At 35.4% G+C, this 24,676-nt stretch overlaps 1 protein-coding gene across 1 annotated transcript in view; it reads right to left on the bottom strand.

The window, feature by feature from the left end:
* Positions 1 to 24,676, bottom strand: part of st3gal4 (ST3 beta-galactoside alpha-2,3-sialyltransferase 4) — a 226,811-nt gene that overhangs the window by 201,071 nt on the left and 1,064 nt on the right. The window lies entirely within an intron of this gene.

Here is a 24,676-nt window from a genome sequence, read left to right as displayed (position 1 = left end):
CACACGTCAATCCCTATATACATCACACGTCAATCCCTATATACATCACAGGTCAATCCCGATATAAATCACACATCAATCCCTATGTATAAATCACACATCAATCCCTATATATACATCACACGTCAATCCCTATATATACATCACACCTCAATCCCTATATATACATCACACATCAATCCCTATAGATATATCACATATCAATCCCTATATACTCTTCACATCAATCCCTATATATACATCACAGATCAATCCCTATATACATCACACTTCAATCCCTATATATACATCACACGTCAATCCCTATATGTACATGACAGTTCAATCCCGATATACATCACACATCAATCCCTATGTATACATCACATGTCAATCCCTATATACATCACACATCAATCCCTATGTATACATCACATGTCAATCCCTATATACATCACACATCAATCCCTATGTATACATCACACGTCAATCCCCATATATACATCACACGTCAATCCCTATATACATCACACGTCAATCCCGATATATACGTCACACATCATTCCCAAAATATACATCACATGTCAATCCCTATATATACATCACACATCAATCCCTATTTCTACATCACACGTCAATCCCTATATACATCACACATCAATCCCTATATATACATCACAGGTCAATCCCTATATACATCACACTTCAATCCCTATATATACATCACAAGTCAATCCCTATATACATCACAGATCAATCCCTCTATATACATCACACGTCAATCCTTATATATACATCACAAGTCAATCCTTATATACCTCACACATCAATCCCTAAATATACATCACACGTCAATCCTTATATATACATTACACGTCAATCCCTATATGTACATCACAGGTCAATTCCTATATATACATCACACATCAATCCCTATATATACATCACACATCAATTCCTATATATACATCACAGGTCAATCCCTATATATACATCACACGTCAATCCCTATATATACATCACACATCAATCCCTATATATACATCACATGTCAATCCCTATATATACATCACACATCAATCCCTATATATACATCACACGTCAATCCCTATATATACATCACACGTCAATCCCAATATATACATCACACATCAATCCCTATATATACATCACACGTCAATCCCTATATACATCACACATCAATCCCTATACATACATCACACGTCAATCCCTATATATACATCACACATCAATCCCTATATATATACATCACACGTCAATCCCGATATATACATCACACATCAATCCCTATATATATACATCACACATCAATCCCTATATATATACATCACACATCAATCCCTATATATACGTCACATATCAACCCCTGTATATACATCACACGTCAATCCCTATATATACATCACACATCAATACCTATATATACATCACATATCAACCCCTATATATACATCACACGTCAATCCCTATATATACATCACATATCAATCCCTATATATACATCACACATCAATCCCTATATATACATCACACATCAATCCCTTTATATACATCACATATCAATCCCTATATATACATCACACATCAATCCCGACATATACATCACACGTCAATCCCTATATACATCACACGTCAATCCCTATATAAACATCACACATCAATCCCTATGTATACATCACACATCGATCCCTATATATACATCACACTTCAATCCCGATATATACATCACAGGTCAATCCCTATATACATCACACATCAATCCCCATATATACATCACACTTCAATCCCTATATATACATCACAGGTCAATCCCTATATACATCACACATCAATCCCTATATATACATCACACGTCAATCCCCATATATACATCACACTTCAATCCCTATATATACATCACAGGTCAATCCCTATATACATCACACATCAATCCCTATATACATCAAACATCAATCCCCATATAAAAATCACACTTCAATCCCAATATGTTTATCACAGGTCAATCCCTATATACATCACACATCAATCCCTATATACATCAAACATCAATCCCCATATAAAAATCACACTTCAATCCCTATATGTTTATCACAGGTCAATCCCTATATACATCACACATCAATCCCCATATATACATCACACTTCAATCCCTATATATACATCACACGTCAATCCCTTTCTATACATCACACGTCAATTCCTATATATACATCACACATCAATCCCTATATATACATCACACGTCAATCCCTATATACATCACACATCAATCCCTATACATACATCACACGTCAATTCCTATATATACATCACACATCAATCCCTATATATATACATCACACGTCAATCCCTATATATACATCACACGTCAATCCCTATATATACATCACACGTCAATCCCGATATATACATCACACGTCAATCCCTATATATACATCACACGTCAATCCCTTTCTATACATCACACGTCAATCCCTATATATACATCACACATCAATCCCGATATATACATCACACGTCAATCCCTATATACATCACACATCAATCCCTATATATACATCACACGTCAATCCCTATATACATCACACGTCAATCCCTGTATATACATCACACATCAATCCCTATATATATACATCACACGTCAATCCCTATATATACATCACATATCAACCCCTATATATACTTCACACGTCAATCCCTATATATACATCACACGTCAATCCTTATATATACATCACACATCAATCCCTATATATACGTCACATATCAACCCCTGTATATACATCACACGTCAATCCCTATATATACATCACACATCAATCCCTATATATACATCACATATCAACCCCTATATATACATCACACGTCAATCCCTAGATATACATCACACATCAATCCCTATTTATACATCACACATCAATCCCTATATATACATCACAGGTCAATCCCAAAATATACATCACACATCAATCCCTATATATACATCACACATCAATCCCTATTTATACATCACACATCAATCCCTATTTTCATCACAGGTCAATAACTATATATACATCACATGTCAATCCCTACATGTACATCACACATCAATCCCTATATATACATCACACATCAATCCCTTTATATACATCACATATCAATCCCTATATATACATCACACATCAATCCCTATATATACATCACACGTCAATCCCTATATACATCACACGTCAATCCCGATATAAACATCACACATCAATCCCTATGTATACATCACACATCGATCCCTATATATACATCACAGGTCAATCCCTATATATACATCACACATCAATCCCGATATATACATCACACATCAATCCCTATATATACATCACACGTCAATCTCTATAAAAATATCACACATCAATCCCTACATACATCACACATCAATCCCTATGTACATCACACATCAATCCCCATATATACATCACACTTCAATCCCGATATATACATCACAGGTCAATCCCTATATACATCACACATCAATCCCCATATATACATCACACTTCAATCCCTATATATACATCACAGGTCAATCCCTATATACATCACACATCAATCCCTATAGATATATCACATATCAATCCCGATATACTCTTCACATCAATCCCTATATATACATCACAGATCAATCCCTATATACATCACACTTCAATCCCTATGTATACATCACACGTCAATCCCTATATGTACATGACAGGTCAATCCCGATATACATCACACATCAATCCCTATGTATACATCACATGTCAATCCCTATATACATCACACATCAATCCCTATGTATACATCACACGTCAATCCCCATATATACATCACACGTCAATCCCTATATACATCACACGTCAATCCCGATATATACGTCACACATCATTCCCTATATATACATCACATGTCAATCCCTATATATACATCACACATCAATCCCTATTTCTACATCACACGTCAATCCCTGTATACATCACACATCAATCCCTATATATACATCACAGGTCAATCCCTATATACATCACACTTCAATCCCTATATATACATCACAAGTCAATCCCTATATACATCACACGTCAATCCTTATATATACATTACACGTCAATCCCTATATATACATCACAGGTCAATCCCTATATACATCACACATCAATCCCCATATATACATCACACTTCAATCCCTATATATACATCACAGGTCAATCCCTATATACATCACACATCAATCCCTATAGATATATCACATATCAATCCCTATATACTCTTCACATCAATCCCTATATATACATCACACATCAATCCCGATATACATCACACATCAATCCCCATATATACATCACACGTCAATCCCTATATATACATCACAGGTCAATCTCTATATAAATCACACATCAATCCCTATATATACATCACACGTCAATCCCTATATACATCACACGTCAATCCCTATATACATCACAGGTCAATCCCGATATAAATCACACATCAATCCCTATGTATAAATCACACATCAATCCCTATATATACATCACACGTCAATCCCTATATATACATCACACCTCAATCCCTATATATACATCACACATCAATCCCTATAGATATATCACATATCAATCCCTATATACTCTTCACATCAATCCCTATATATACATCACAGATCAATCCCTATATACATCACACTTCAATCCCTATATATACATCACACGTCAATCCCTATATGTACATGACAGTTCAATCCCGATATACATCACACATCAATCCCTATGTATACATCACATGTCAATCCCTATATACATCACACATCAATCCCTATGTATACATCACATGTCAATCCCTATATACATCACACATCAATCCCTATGTATACATCACACGTCAATCCCCATATATACATCACACGTCAATCCCTATATACATCACACGTCAATCCCGATATATACGTCACACATCATTCCCAAAATATACATCACATGTCAATCCCTATATATACATCACACATCAATCCCTATTTCTACATCACACGTCAATCCCTATATACATCACACATCAATCCCTATATATACATCACAGGTCAATCCCTATATACATCACACTTCAATCCCTATATATACATCACAAGTCAATCCCTATATACATCACAGATCAATCCCTCTATATACATCACACGTCAATCCTTATATATACATCACAAGTCAATCCTTATATACCTCACACATCAATCCCTAAATATACATCACACGTCAATCCTTATATATACATTACACGTCAATCCCTATATATACATCACAGGTCAATCCCTATATGTACATCACAGGTCAATTCCTATATATACATCACACATCAATCCCTATATATACATCACACATCAATTCCTATATATACATCACAGGTCAATCCCTATATATACATCACACGTCAATCCCTATATATACATCACACATCAATCCCTATATATACATCACATGTCAATCCCTATATATACATCACACATCAATCCCTATATATACATCACACGTCAATCCCTATATATACATCACACGTCAATCCCAATATATACATCACACATCAATCCCTATATATACATCACACGTCAATCCCTATATACATCACACATCAATCCCTATACATACATCACACGTCAATCCCTATATATACATCACACATCAATCCCTATATATATACATCACACGTCAATCCCGATATATACATCACACATCAATCCCTATATATATACATCACACATCAATCCCTATATATATACATCACACATCAATCCCTATATATACGTCACATATCAACCCCTGTATATACATCACACGTCAATCCCTATATATACATCACACATCAATACCTATATATACATCACATATCAACCCCTATATATACATCACACGTCAATCCCTATATATACATCACATATCAATCCCTATATATACATCACACATCAATCCCTATATATACATCACACATCAATCCCTTTATATACATCACATATCAATCCCTATATATACATCACACATCAATCCCGACATATACATCACACGTCAATCCCTATATACATCACACGTCAATCCCTATATAAACATCACACATCAATCCCTATGTATACATCACACATCGATCCCTATATATACATCACACTTCAATCCCGATATATACATCACAGGTCAATCCCTATATACATCACACATCAATCCCCATATATACATCACACTTCAATCCCTATATATACATCACAGGTCAATCCCTATATACATCACACATCAATCCCTATATATACATCACACGTCAATCCCCATATATACATCACACTTCAATCCCTATATATACATCACAGGTCAATCCCTATATACATCACACATCAATCCCTATATACATCAAACATCAATCCCCATATAAAAATCACACTTCAATCCCAATATGTTTATCACAGGTCAATCCCTATATACATCACACATCAATCCCTATATACATCAAACATCAATCCCCATATAAAAATCACACTTCAATCCCTATATGTTTATCACAGGTCAATCCCTATATACATCACACATCAATCCCCATATATACATCACACTTCAATCCCTATATATACATCACACGTCAATCCCTTTCTATACATCACACGTCAATTCCTATATATACATCACACATCAATCCCTATATATACATCACACGTCAATCCCTATATACATCACACATCAATCCCTATACATACATCACACGTCAATTCCTATATATACATCACACATCAATCCCTATATATATACATCACACGTCAATCCCTATATATACATCACACGTCAATCCCTATATATACATCACACGTCAATCCCGATATATACATCACACGTCAATCCCTATATATACATCACACGTCAATCCCTTTCTATACATCACACGTCAATCCCTATATATACATCACACATCAATCCCGATATATACATCACACGTCAATCCCTATATACATCACACATCAATCCCTATATATACATCACACGTCAATCCCTATATACATCACACGTCAATCCCTGTATATACATCACACATCAATCCCTATATATATACATCACACGTCAATCCCTATATATACATCACATATCAACCCCTATATATACTTCACACGTCAATCCCTATATATACATCACACGTCAATCCTTATATATACATCACACATCAATCCCTATATATACGTCACATATCAACCCCTGTATATACATCACACGTCAATCCCTATATATACATCACACATCAATCCCTATATATACATCACATATCAACCCCTATATATACATCACACGTCAATCCCTAGATATACATCACACATCAATCCCTATTTATACATCACACATCAATCCCTATATATACATCACAGGTCAATCCCAAAATATACATCACACATCAATCCCTATATATACATCACACATCAATCCCTATTTATACATCACACATCAATCCCTATTTTCATCACAGGTCAATAACTATATATACATCACATGTCAATCCCTACATGTACATCACACATCAATCCCTATATATACATCACACATCAATCCCTTTATATACATCACATATCAATCCCTATATATACATCACACATCAATCCCTATATATACATCACACGTCAATCCCTATATACATCACACGTCAATCCCGATATAAACATCACACATCAATCCCTATGTATACATCACACATCGATCCCTATATATACATCACAGGTCAATCCCTATATATACATCACACATCAATCCCGATATATACATCACACATCAATCCCTATATATACATCACACGTCAATCTCTATAAAAATATCACACATCAATCCCTACATACATCACACATCAATCCCTATGTACATCACACATCAATCCCCATATATACATCACACTTCAATCCCGATATATACATCACAGGTCAATCCCTATATACATCACACATCAATCCCCATATATACATCACACTTCAATCCCTATATATACATCACAGGTCAATCCCTATATACATCACACATCAATCCCTATAGATATATCACATATCAATCCCGATATACTCTTCACATCAATCCCTATATATACATCACAGATCAATCCCTATATACATCACACTTCAATCCCTATGTATACATCACACGTCAATCCCTATATGTACATGACAGGTCAATCCCGATATACATCACACATCAATCCCTATGTATACATCACATGTCAATCCCTATATACATCACACATCAATCCCTATGTATACATCACACGTCAATCCCCATATATACATCACACGTCAATCCCTATATACATCACACGTCAATCCCGATATATACGTCACACATCATTCCCTATATATACATCACATGTCAATCCCTATATATACATCACACATCAATCCCTATTTCTACATCACACGTCAATCCCTGTATACATCACACATCAATCCCTATATATACATCACAGGTCAATCCCTATATACATCACACTTCAATCCCTATATATACATCACAAGTCAATCCCTATATACATCACACGTCAATCCTTATATATACATTACACGTCAATCCCTATATATACATCACAGGTCAATCCCTATATACATCACACATCAATCCCCATATATACATCACACTTCAATCCCTATATATACATCACAGGTCAATCCCTATATACATCACACATCAATCCCTATAGATATATCACATATCAATCCCTATATACTCTTCACATCAATCCCTATATATACATCACAGATCAATCCCTATATACATCACACTTCAATCCCTCTATATACATCACACGTCAATCCTTATATATACATCACAAGTCAATCCCTATATACCTCACACATCAATCCCGATATATACATCACACGTCAATCCTTATATATACATTACACGTCAATCCCTATATATACATCACAGGTCAATCCCTATATGTACATCACAGGTCAATTCCTATATATACATCACACGTCAATCCCTATATATACATCACACATCAATCCCTATATATACATCACAGGTCAATCCCTATATATACATCACACGTCAATCCCTATATATACATCACACGTCAATCCCTATATATACATCACACGTCAATCCCTATATATACATCACACATCAATCCCTATATATACATCACACGTCAATCCCTATATATACATCACACGTCAATCCCTATATATACATCACACGTCAATCCCTATTTATACATCACACATCAATCCCTATTTTCATCACAGGTCAATAACTATATATCCATCACATGTCAATCCCTATATATACATCACACATCAATCCCTATATATACATCACACATCAATCCCTTTATATACATCACATATCAATCCCTATATATACATCACACATCAATCCCTATATATACATCACACGTCAATCCCTATATACATCACACGTCAATCCCTATATAAACATCACACATCAATCCCTATGTATACATCACACATCGATCCCTATATATACATCACAGGTCAATCCCTATATATACATCACACATCAATCCCTATATATACATCACACATCAATCCCTATATATACATCACACGTTAATCCCTATATGTACATGACAGTTCAATCCCGATATACATCACACATCAATCCCTATGTATACATCACATGTCAATCCCTATATACATCACACATCAATGCCTATGTATACATCACATGTCAATCCCTATATACATCACACATCAATCCCTATGTATACATCACACGTCAATCCCCATATATACATCACACGTCAATCCCTATATACATCACACGTCAATCCCGATATATACGTCACACATCATTCCCAAAATGTACATCACATGTCAATCCCTATATATACATCACACATCAATCCCTATTTCTACATCACACGTCAATCCCTATATACATCACACATCAATCCCTATATATACATCACAGGTCAATCCCTATATACATCACACTTCAATCCCTATATATACATCACAAGTCAATCCCTATATACATCACACATCAATCCCTCTATATACATCACACGTCAATCCTTATATATACATCACAAGTCAATCCCTATATACCTCACACATCAATCCCTATATATACATCACACGTCAATCCTTATATATACATTACACATCAATCCCTATATATACATCACAGGTCAATCCCTATATGTACATCACAGGTCAATTCCTATATATACATCACACATCAATCCCTATATATACATCACACATCAATTCCTATAGATACATCACAGGTCAATCCCTATATATACATCACACATCAATCCCTATATATACATCACATGTCAATCCCTATATAGACATCACACATCAATCCCTATATATATACATCACACGTCAATCCCTATATATACATCACACATCAATCCCTATATATATACATCACACATCAATCCCTATATATATACATCACACGTCAATCCCTATATATACATCACATATCAACCCCTATATATACTTCACACGTCAATCCCTATATATACATCACACGTCAATCCTTATATATACATCACACATCAATCCCTATATATACGTCACATATCAACCCCTGTATATACATCACACGTCAATCCCTATATATACATCACATATCAACCCCTATATATACATCACACGTCAATCCCTAGATATACATCACACATCAATCCCTATTTATACATCAGACATCAATCCCTATATATACATCACAGGTCAATCCCAAAATATACATCACACATCAATCCCTATATATACATCACACATCAATCCCTATTTATACATCACACATCAATCCCTATTTTCATCACAGGTCAATAACTATATATACATCACATGTCAATCCCGATATATACATCACACATCAATCCCTATATATACATCACACATCAATCCCTTTATATACATCACATATCAATCCCTATATATACATCACACATCAATCCCTATATATACATCACACGTCAATCCCTATAAAAATATCACACATCAATCCCTATATATACATCACACATCAATCCCTATATATACATCACACGTCAATCCCTACATACATCACACATCAATCCCTATGTGCATCACACATCAATCCCCATATATACATCACACTTCAATCCCGATATATACATCACAGGTCAATCCCTATATACATCACACATCAATCCCCATATATACATCACACTTCAATCCCTATATATACATCACAGGTCAATCCCTATATACATCACACATCAATCCCTATATATACATCACACGTCAATCCCCATATATACATCACACTTCAATCCCTATATATACATCACAGGTCAATCCCTATATACATCACACATCAATCCCTATATATACATCACACGTCAATCCCCATATATACATCACACTTCAATCCCTATATATACATCACAGGTCAATCCCTATATACATCACACATCAATCCCCATATATACATCACACTTCAATCCCTATATATACATCACAGGTCAATCCCTATATACATCACACATCAATCCCTATATATACATCACACGTCAATCCCCATATATACAACACACTTCAATCCCTATATATACATCACAGGTCAATCCCTGTATACATCACACATCAATCCCTATATACATCAAACATCAATCCCCATATAAAAATCACATTTCAATCCCGATATGTTTATCACAGGTCAATCCCTATATACATCACACATCAATCCCCATATATACATCACACTTCAATCCCTATATATACATCACACGTCAATCCCTTTCTATACATCACACGTCAATCCCTATATATACATCACACGTCAATCCCTATATATACATCACACATCAATCCCTATATATACATCACACGTCAATCCCTATATATACATCACACGTCAATCCCTATATATACATCACACATCAATCCCTATATATACATCACACGTCAATCCCGATATACATCACTCATCAATCCCTATACATACATCACACGTCAATCCCTATATATACATCACACATCAATCCCTATATATATACATCACACATCAATCCCTATTTTTAGATCACACTTCAATCCCCATATATACATCACACGTCAATCCCTATATACATCACAGGTCAATCCCAATATGTACATCACACATCAATCCCTATATATACATCACACATCAACCCCTATATATACTTCACACGTCAATCCCGATATATACATCACACGTCAATCCTTATATATACATCACACATCAATCCCTATATATACGTCACATATCAACCCCTGTATATACATCACACGTCAATCCCTATATATACATCACACATCAATCCCTATATATACATCACATATCAACCCCTGTATATACATCACACGTCAATCCCTATATATACATCACACATCAATCCCTATTTATACATCACACATCAATCCCTATATATACATCACAGGTCAATCCCAAAATATACATCACACATCAATCCCTATATATACATCACACATCAATCCCTATTTATACATCACGCATCAATCCCTATTTTCATCACAGGTCAATAACTATATATACATCACATGTCAATCCCTATATATACATCACACATCAATCCCTTTGTATACATCACATATCAATCCCTATATATACATCACACATCAATCCCTACATATACATCACACGTCAATCCCTATATACATCACACGTCAATCCCTATATAAACATCACACATCAATCCCTATGTATACATCACACATCGATCCCTATATATACATCACAGGTCAATCCCTATATATACATCACACATCAATCCCTATATATACATCACACATCAATCCCTATATATACATCACACGTCAATCCCTATAAAAATATCACACATCAATCCCTATATAAACATCACACATCAATCCCTATATATACATCACACATCAATCCCTACATACATCACACATCAATCCCTATGTACATCACACATCAATCCCCATATATACATCACACTTCAATCCCGATATATACATCACAGGTCAATCCCTATATACATCACACATCAATCCCCATATATACATCACACTTCAATCCCTATATATACATCACAGGTCAATCCCTATATACATCACACATCAATTTCCCATATATACATCACACTTCAATCCCTATATATACATCACAGGTCAATCCCTATATACATCACACATCAATCCCAATATATACATCACACTTCAATCCCTATGTATACATCACACTTCAATCCCTATATATTCATCACAGGTCAATCCCTATATATACAACACACGTCAATCCCTATATACATCACACGTCAATCCCTATTTATACATCACACGTCAATCCCTATATACATCACATGTCAATCCCTATATATACATCACACGTCAATCCCTATATAAATCACACATCAATCCCTATATATACATCACACGTCAATCCCTATATACATCACACGTCAATCCCTATATATACATCACACGTCAATCCCTATATACATCACACGTCAATCCCTTTTTATACAACACACGTCAATCCCTATATACATCACACGTCAATCCCTATATATACATCACAAGTCAATCCCTATATACATCACACGTCAATCCCTATATATACATCACACGTCAATCCCTATATACATCACACATCAATCCCCATATATACATCACACGTCAATCCCTATATACATCACAGGTCAATCCCTATATAAATCACACATCAATCCCTATATACACATCACACGTCAATCCCTATATACATCACACGTCAATCCCTATATATACATCACACGTCAATCCCTATATACATCACACATCAATCCCTATATATACATCACACGTCAATCCCTATATACATCACACATCAATCCCCATATATACATCACACGTCAATCCCTATATACATCACAGGTCAATCCCAATATAAATCACACATCAATCCCTATATATACATCACACGTCAATCCCTATATACATCACTCGTCAATCCCTATATACATCACAGGTCAATCCCTATATAAATCACACATCAATCCCTATGTATAAATCACACATCAATCCCTATATATACATCACACGTCAATCCCTATATATACATCACACCTCAATCCCTATATATACATCACACATCAATCCCTATAGATATATCACACATCAATCCCGATATACTCTTCACATCAATCCCGATATATACATCACAGGTCAATCCTTATTTATACATTACACGTCAATCCCTATATATACATCACAAGTCAATCCCTATATACATCACACATCAATCCCTATATATACATCACACGTCAATCCTTATATATACATTACACGTCAATCCCTATATATACATCACAGGTCAATCCCTATATGTACATGACAGGTCAATCCCTGTATACATCACACATCAATCCCTATATATACATCACACTTCAATCCCGATATATACATCACAGGTCAATCCCTATATACATCACACATCAATCCCCATATATACATCACACTTCAATCCCGATATATACATCACAGGTCAATCCCTATATACATCACACATCAATCCCCATATATACATCACACTTCAATCCCTATATATACATCACGGTTCAATCCCTATATACATCACACGTCAATCCCCATATATACATCACACTTCAATCCCTATATATACATCACACTTCAATCCCTATATATACATCACAGGTCAATCCCTATATACATCACACATCAATCCCCATATATACATCACACTTCAATCCCTATATATACATCACAGGTCAATCCCTATATACATCACACATCAATTTCCCATATATACATCACACTTCAATCCCTATATATACATCACAAGTCAATCCCTATATACATCACACGTCAATCCCTATATATACATCACACGTCAATCCCTATATACATCACATGTCAATCCCTATATATACATCACACGTCAATCCCTATATAAATCACACATCAATCCCTATATATACATCACACGTCAATCCCTATATACATCACACGTCAATCCCTATATACATCACACATCAATCCCTTTCTATACAACACACGTCAATCCCAATATATACATCACAAGTCAATCCCTATATACATCACACGTCAATCCCTATATACATCACACATCAATCCCTATATATACATCACACGTCAATCCCTATATACATCACACGTCAATCCCTATATACATCACACATCAATCCCTATATATACAACACACGTCAATCCCAATATATACATCACAAGTCAATCCCTATATACATCACACGTCAATCCCTATATACATCACACATCAATCCCCATATATACAACACACGTCAATCCCAATATATACATCACAAGTCAATCCCTATATACATCACACGTCAATCCCTATATACATCACACATCAATCCCCATATATACATCACAGGTCAATCCCGATATAAATCACACATCAATCCCTATATACATCACACATCAATCCCCATATATACATCACACTTCAATCCCTATATATACATCACAGGTCAATCCCTATATACATCACACATCAATTTCCCATATATACATCACACTTCAATCCCTATATATACATCACAAGTCAATCCCTATATACATCACATGTCAATCCCTATATATACATCACACGTCAATCCCTATATACATCACATGTCAATCCCTATATATACATCACACGTCAATCCCTATATAAATCACACATCAATCCCTATATATACATCACACGTCAATCCCTATATACATCACACATCAATCCCTATATATACAACACACGTCAATCCCAATATATACATCACAGGTCAATCCCGATATAAATCACACATCAATCCCTATATATACATCACACTTCAATCCCTATATATACATCACAGGTCAATCCCTATATACATCACACATCAATCCCCATATATACATCACACTTCAATCCCTATATATACATCACAGGTCAATCCCTATATACATCACACATCAATTTCCCATATATACATCACACTTCAATCCCTATATATACATCACAAGTCAATCCCTTTTTACATCACACGTCAATCCCTATATATACATCACACGTCAATCCCTATATACATCACATGTCAATCCCTATATATACATCACACTTCAATCCCTATATAAATCACACATCAATCCCTATATATACATCACACGTCAATCCCTATATACATCACACATCAATCCCTATATATACAACACACGTCAATCCCAATATATACATCACAAGTCAATCCCTATATACATCACACGTCAATCCCTATATACATCACACATCAATCCCTATATATACATCACACGTCAATCCCTATATACATCACACGTCAATCCCTATATACATCACACATCAATCCCTATATATACAACACACGTCAATCCCAATATATACATCACAAGTCAATCCCTATATACATCACACGTCAATCCCTATATACATCACACATCAATCCCCATATATACAACACACGTCAATCCCAATATATACATCACAAGTCAATCCCTATATACATCACACGTCAATCCCTATATACATCACACATCAATCCCCATATATACATCACAGGTCAATCCCGATACAAATCACACATCAATCCCTATATATACATCACACGTCAATCCCTATATACATCACACGTCAATCCCTATATATACATCACACGTCAATCCCTATATACATCACATGTCAATCCCTATATATACATCACACGTCAATCCCTATATAAATCACACATCAATCCCTATATATACATCACACGTCAATCCCTATATACATCACACGTCAATCCCTATATACATCACACATCAATCCCTATATATACAACACACGTCAATCCCTATATACATCACACGTCAATCCCTTTTTATACAACACACGTCAATCCCAATATATACATCACAAGTCAATCCCTATATACATCACACGTCAATCCCTATATACATCACACATCAATGCCCATATATACATCACACGTCAATCCCTATATACATCACAGGTCAATCCCGATATAAATCACACATCAATCCCTATATATACATCACACGTCAATCCCTATATACATCACACGTCAATCCCTATATATACATCACACGTCAATCCCTATATACATCACACATCAATCCCTATATATACATCACACGTCAATCCCTATATACATCACTCGTCAATCCCTATATACATCACAGGTCAATCCCTATATAAATCACACATCAATCCCTATGTATAAATCACACATCAATCCCTATATATACATCACACGTCAATCCCTATATATACATCACACCTCAATCCCTATATATACATCACACATCAATCCCTATAGATATATCACACATCAATCCCTATATACTCTTCACATCAATCCCTATATACATCACACATCAATTCCTATATATACATCACACGTCAATCCTTATATATACATTACACGTCAATCCCTATATATACATCACAAGTCAATCCCTATATACATCACACATCAATCCCTATATATACATCACACGTCAATCCTGATATATACATTACACGTCAATCCCTATATATACATCAAAGGTCAATCCCTATATGTACATGACAGGTCAATCCCTGTATACATCACACATCAATCCCTATGTATACATCACCTGTCAATCCCTATATACATCACACATCAATCCCTATGTATACATCACATGTCAATCCCTATATACATCACACATCAATCCCTATGTATACATCACACGTCAATCCCTATATATACATCACACGTCAATCCCTATATATATCACACGTCAATCCCGATATATACGTCACACATCATTCCCTAAATATACATCACACGTCAATCCCTATATACATCACATGTCAATCCCTATATATACATCACACATCAATCCCTATATATACATCACATGTCAATCCCTATATATACATCACACATCAATCCCTATTTCTACATCACACGTCAATCCCTATATACATCACACATCAATCCCTATATATACATCACAGGTCAATCCCTATATACATCACACTTCAATCCCTATATATACATCACAAGTCAATCCCTATATACATCACACGTCAATCCTTATATATACATCACAAGTCAATCCCTATATACATCACACATCAATCCCTATATATACATCACACGTCAATCCTTATATATACATTACACGTCATTCCCTATATATACATCACAGGTCAATCCCTATATGTACATCACAGGTCAATTCCTATATATACATCACACATCAATCCCTATATATACATCACACATCAATCCCGATATATACATCACACGTCAATCCCTATATACATCACATGTCAATCCCTATATATACATCACACATCAATCCCTATATATACATCACATGTCAATCCCTATATATACATCACACATCAATCCCTATTTCTACATCACACGTCAATCCCTATATACATCACACATCAATCCCTATATATACATCACAGGTCAATCCCTATATACATCACACTTCAATCCCTATATATACATCACAAGTCAATCCCTATATACATCACACGTCAATCCTTATATATACATCACAAGTCAATCCCTATATACATCACACATCAATCCCTATATATACATCACACGTCAATCCTTATATATACATTACACGTCATTCCCTATATATACATCACAGGTCAATCCCTATATGTACATCACAGGTCAATTCCTATATATACATCACACATCAATCCCTATATATACATCACACATCAATCCCGATATATACATCACACGTCAATCCCTATATACATCACACATCAATCCCTATATATACATCACAGGTCAATCCCTATATATACATCACAGGTCAATCCCTATATACATCACACATCAATCCCCATATATACATCACACTTCAATCCCTATATATACATCACAGGTCAATCCCTATATACATCACACATCAATCCCCATATATACATCACACTTCAATCCCTATATATACATCACGGTTCAATCCCTATATACATCACACGTCAATCCCCATATATACATCACACTTCAATCCCTATATATACATCACACTTCAATCCCTATATATACATCACAGGTCAATCCCTATATACATCACACATCAATCCCCATATATACATCACACTTCAATCCCTATATATACATCACAGGTCAATCCCTATATACATCACACATCAATTTCCCATATATACATCACACTTCAATCCCTATATATACATCACAAGTCAATCCCTATATACATCACACGTCAATCCCTATATATACATCACACGTCAATCCCTATATACATCACATGTCAATCCCTATATATACATCACACGTCAATCCCTATATAAATCACACATCAATCCCTATATATACATCACACGTCAATCCCTATATACATCACACGTCAATCCCTATATACATCACACATCAATCCCTTTCTATACAACACACGTCAATCCCAATATATACATCACAAGTCAATCCCTATATACATCACACGTCAATCCCTATATACATCACACATCAATCCCTATATATACATCACACGTCAATCCCTATATACATCACACGTCAATCCCTATATACATCACACATCAATCCCTATATATACAACACACGTCAATCCCAATATATACATCACAAGTCAATCCCTATATACATCACACGTCAATCCCTATATACATCACACATCAATCCCCATATATACAACACACGTCAATCCCAATATATACATCACAAGTCAATCCCTATATACATCACACGTCAATCCCTATATACATCACACATCAATCCCCATATATACATCACAGGTCAATCCCGATATAAATCACACATCAATCCCTATATACATCACACATCAATCCCCATATATACATCACACTTCAATCCCTATATATACATCACAGGTCAATCCCTATATACATCACACATCAATTTCCCATATATACATCACACTTCAATCCCTATATATACATCACAAGTCAATCCCTATATACATCACATGTCAATCCCTATATATACATCACACGTCAATCCCTATATACATCACATGTCAATCCCTATATATACATCACACGTCAATCCCTATATAAATCACACATCAATCCCTATATATACATCACACGTCAATCCCTATATACATCACACATCAATCCCTATATATACAACACACGTCAATCCCAATATATACATCACAGGTCAATCCCGATATAAATCACACATCAATCCCTATATATACATCACACTTCAATCCCTATATATACATCACAGGTCAATCCCTATATACATCACACATCAATCCCCATATATACATCACACTTCAATCCCTATATATACATCACAGGTCAATCCCTATATACATCACACATCAATTTCCCATATATACATCACACTTCAATCCCTATATATACATCACAAGTCAATCCCTTTTTACATCACACGTCAATCCCTATATATACATCACACGTCAATCCCTATATACATCACATGTCAATCCCTATATATACATCACACTTCAATCCCTATATAAATCACACATCAATCCCTATATATACATCACACGTCAATCCCTATATACATCACACATCAATCCCTATATATACAACACACGTCAATCCCAATATATACATCACAAGTCAATCCCTATATACATCACACGTCAATCCCTATATACATCACACATCAATCCCTATATATACATCACACGTCAATCCCTATATACATCACACGTCAATCCCTATATACATCACACATCAATCCCTATATATACAACACACGTCAATCCCAATATATACATCACAAGTCAATCCCTATATACATCACACGTCAATCCCTATATACATCACACATCAATCCCCATATATACAACACACGTCAATCCCAATATATACATCACAAGTCAATCCCTATATACATCACACGTCAATCCCTATATACATCACACATCAATCCCCATATATACATCACAGGTCAATCCCGATACAAATCACACATCAATCCCTATATATACATCACACGTCAATCCCTATATACATCACACGTCAATCCCTATATATACATCACACGTCAATCCCTATATACATCACATGTCAATCCCTATATATACATCACACGTCAATCCCTATATAAATCACACATCAATCCCTATATATACATCACACGTCAATCCCTATATACATCACACGTCAATCCCTATATACATCACACATCAATCCCTATATATACAACACACGTCAATCCCTATATACATCACACGTCAATCCCTTTTTATACAACACACGTCAATCCCAATATATACATCACAAGTCAATCCCTATATACATCACACGTCAATCCCTATATACATCACACATCAATGCCCATATATACATCACACGTCAATCCCTATATACATCACAGGTCAATCCCGATATAAATCACACATCAATCCCTATATATACATCACACGTCAATCCCTATATACATCACACGTCAATCCCTATATATACATCACACGTCAATCCCTATATACATCACACATCAATCCCTATATATACATCACACGTCAATCCCTATATACATCACTCGTCAATCCCTATATACATCACAGGTCAATCCCTATATAAATCACACATCAATCCCTATGTATAAATCACACATCAATCCCTATATATACATCACACGTCAATCCCTATATATACATCACACCTCAATCCCTATATATACATCACACATCAATCCCTATAGATATATCACACATCAATCCCTATATACTCTTCACATCAATCCCTATATACATCACACATCAATTCCTATATATACATCACACGTCAATCCTTATATATACATTACACGTCAATCCCTATATATACATCACAAGTCAATCCCTATATACATCACACATCAATCCCTATATATACATCACACGTCAATCCTGATATATACATTACACGTCAATCCCTATATATACATCAAAGGTCAATCCCTATATGTACATGACAGGTCAATCCCTGTATACATCACACATCAATCCCTATGTATACATCACCTGTCAATCCCTATATACATCACACATCAATCCCTATGTATACATCACATGTCAATCCCTATATACATCACACATCAATCCCTATGTATACATCACACGTCAATCCCTATATATACATCACACGTCAATCCCTATATATCACACGTCAATCCCGATATATACGTCACACATCATTCCCTAAATATACATCACACGTCAATCCCTATATACATCACATGTCAATCCCTATATATACATCACACATCAATCCCTATATATACATCACATGTCAATCCCTATATATACATCACACATCAATCCCTATTTCTACATCACACGTCAATCCCTATATACATCACACATCAATCCCTATATATACATCACAGGTCAATCCCTATATACATCACACTTCAATCCCTATATATACATCACAAGTCAATCCCTATATACATCACACGTCAATCCTTATATATACATCACAAGTCAATCCCTATATACATCACACATCAATCCCTATATATACATCACACGTCAATCCTTATATATACATTACACGTCATTCCCTATATATACATCACAGGTCAATCCCTATATGTACATCACAGGTCAATTCCTATATATACATCACACATCAATCCCTATATATACATCACACATCAATCCCGATATATACATCACACGTCAATCCCTATATACATCACACATCAATCCCTATATATACATCACAGGTCAATCCCTATATATACATCACATATCAACCCCTATATATACTTCACACGTCAATCCTTATATATACATCACACGTCAATCCCTATTTATACATCACACACCAATCCCTATATATTCATCACACATCAATCCCTATATATACATCACACATCAATCCCTTTATATACATCACATATCAATCCCTATATATACATCACACATCAATCCCTATTTGTACATCACACACCAATCCCTATATATACATCACACATCAATCCCTATACATACATCACACATCAATCCCTTTATATACATCACATATCAATCCCTATATATACATCACACACCAATCCCTATATATACATCACACATCAATCCCTATTTATACATCACACACCAATCCCTATATATACATCACACATCAATCCCTATATATACATCACACGTCAATCCCTATATACATCACACATCAATCCCTATGTATACATCACACATCAATCCCTATATATACATCACACGTCAATCCCTATATATACATCACACATCAAGCCCTATATATACATCACAGGTCAATCCCTATATATACATCACACATCAATCCCTATATATACATCACAGGTCAATCCCTATATATATACATCACACATCAATCCTATATACATCACAGGTCAATCCCTATATATACATCACACGTCAATCCCTATATATATCTCACACGTCAATCCCTATATATATACATCACACGTCAATCCCTATATACATCACACATCAATCCCTATATTTACATCACACATCAATCCCGATATATACATCACACGTCAATCCCTATATATACATAGCACATCAATCCCTATATATGCATCACAGGTCAATCCCTATATATACATCACACTTCAATCCCTATATATACATCACACGTCACACCCTATATACATCACAGGTCAATCCCTATATATATATCACACGTCAATCCCTATATATACATCACACGTCAATCCCTATATATACATCACACATCAATCCTATATACATCACAGGTCAATCCCTATATATACATCACACGTCAATCCCTCTATATATATCACACGTCAATCCCTATATATACATCACACGTCAATCCCTATATACATCACACATCAATCCCTATATATACATCACACGTCAATCCCTATGTACATCACACATCAATCCCTATATATACATCACACGTCAATCCCTATATACATCACACATCAATCCCTATATATACATCACATATCAACCCCTATATATATCACACACACACACATATATATATATATATATATATATACACATACACATATATATCTATAGCGATATCGGGAGTCCAGAGATCCATGAGCTGCGATCCCGGCATTCACACAGGGATTATACCTGCCAGTGCCCTCCAAACCTCACTACTCCAGGATCATCCTGGAGAGTAGAGATAACCCCCGGCTTCTTTTCTTCACTACCAACTGTCTCCTTAAACAGCTCTCCCCTGCCCCCTCCATCCTCACCTCCAACAACAGGTGCGAGAAGCTCATGGACTTCTTTGTCATTGAGATTGAGACCATCCATTCAGCTGCCTTTGCTGCTTCCCATCCTTCCCCTTGCTCACCAACTCAAACCTCCCTAAGGCTCCCCCTGCCCTAGCCCTGAAACTGCGTTTTTCTCTAATTTGATTCCTATTTCCCTTCCTTCACTCTCCAAGCTCATCCTGTCAATTAGACCCACATCCTTCTCCCTTGCTCCTAGTCCCACTAAACTGCTAGCCACTCAACTTCCTTTCCTGGCCCCCACGCTAGCTGAAGTTGTAAATGTTTCTTTCTCTTCACTGTTCCCCTCACTTTTATATCTGCTGTCATCAGCTCCCTCCTCAGAAAATCCATCCTCAAACCCCCTGTCCCAAAAAACTACCACCCCATCTCCAACCTCCCTTTCCCCTCCAAAGTCTTGAATGTGTTGTCACCTCCCAAATCTTTGCACAATTCCATGTTTGAATCTCTCCAATTAGTCTTC

This window comes from Heptranchias perlo, chromosome 33, assembly GCF_035084215.1.
Source record: "Heptranchias perlo isolate sHepPer1 chromosome 33, sHepPer1.hap1, whole genome shotgun sequence".
NCBI classification, from domain to species: domain Eukaryota; kingdom Metazoa; phylum Chordata; class Chondrichthyes; order Hexanchiformes; family Hexanchidae; genus Heptranchias; species Heptranchias perlo.
Note: the sequence above shows the minus strand (reverse complement) of the source record. Positions and strands in the feature narration are given on the sequence as shown.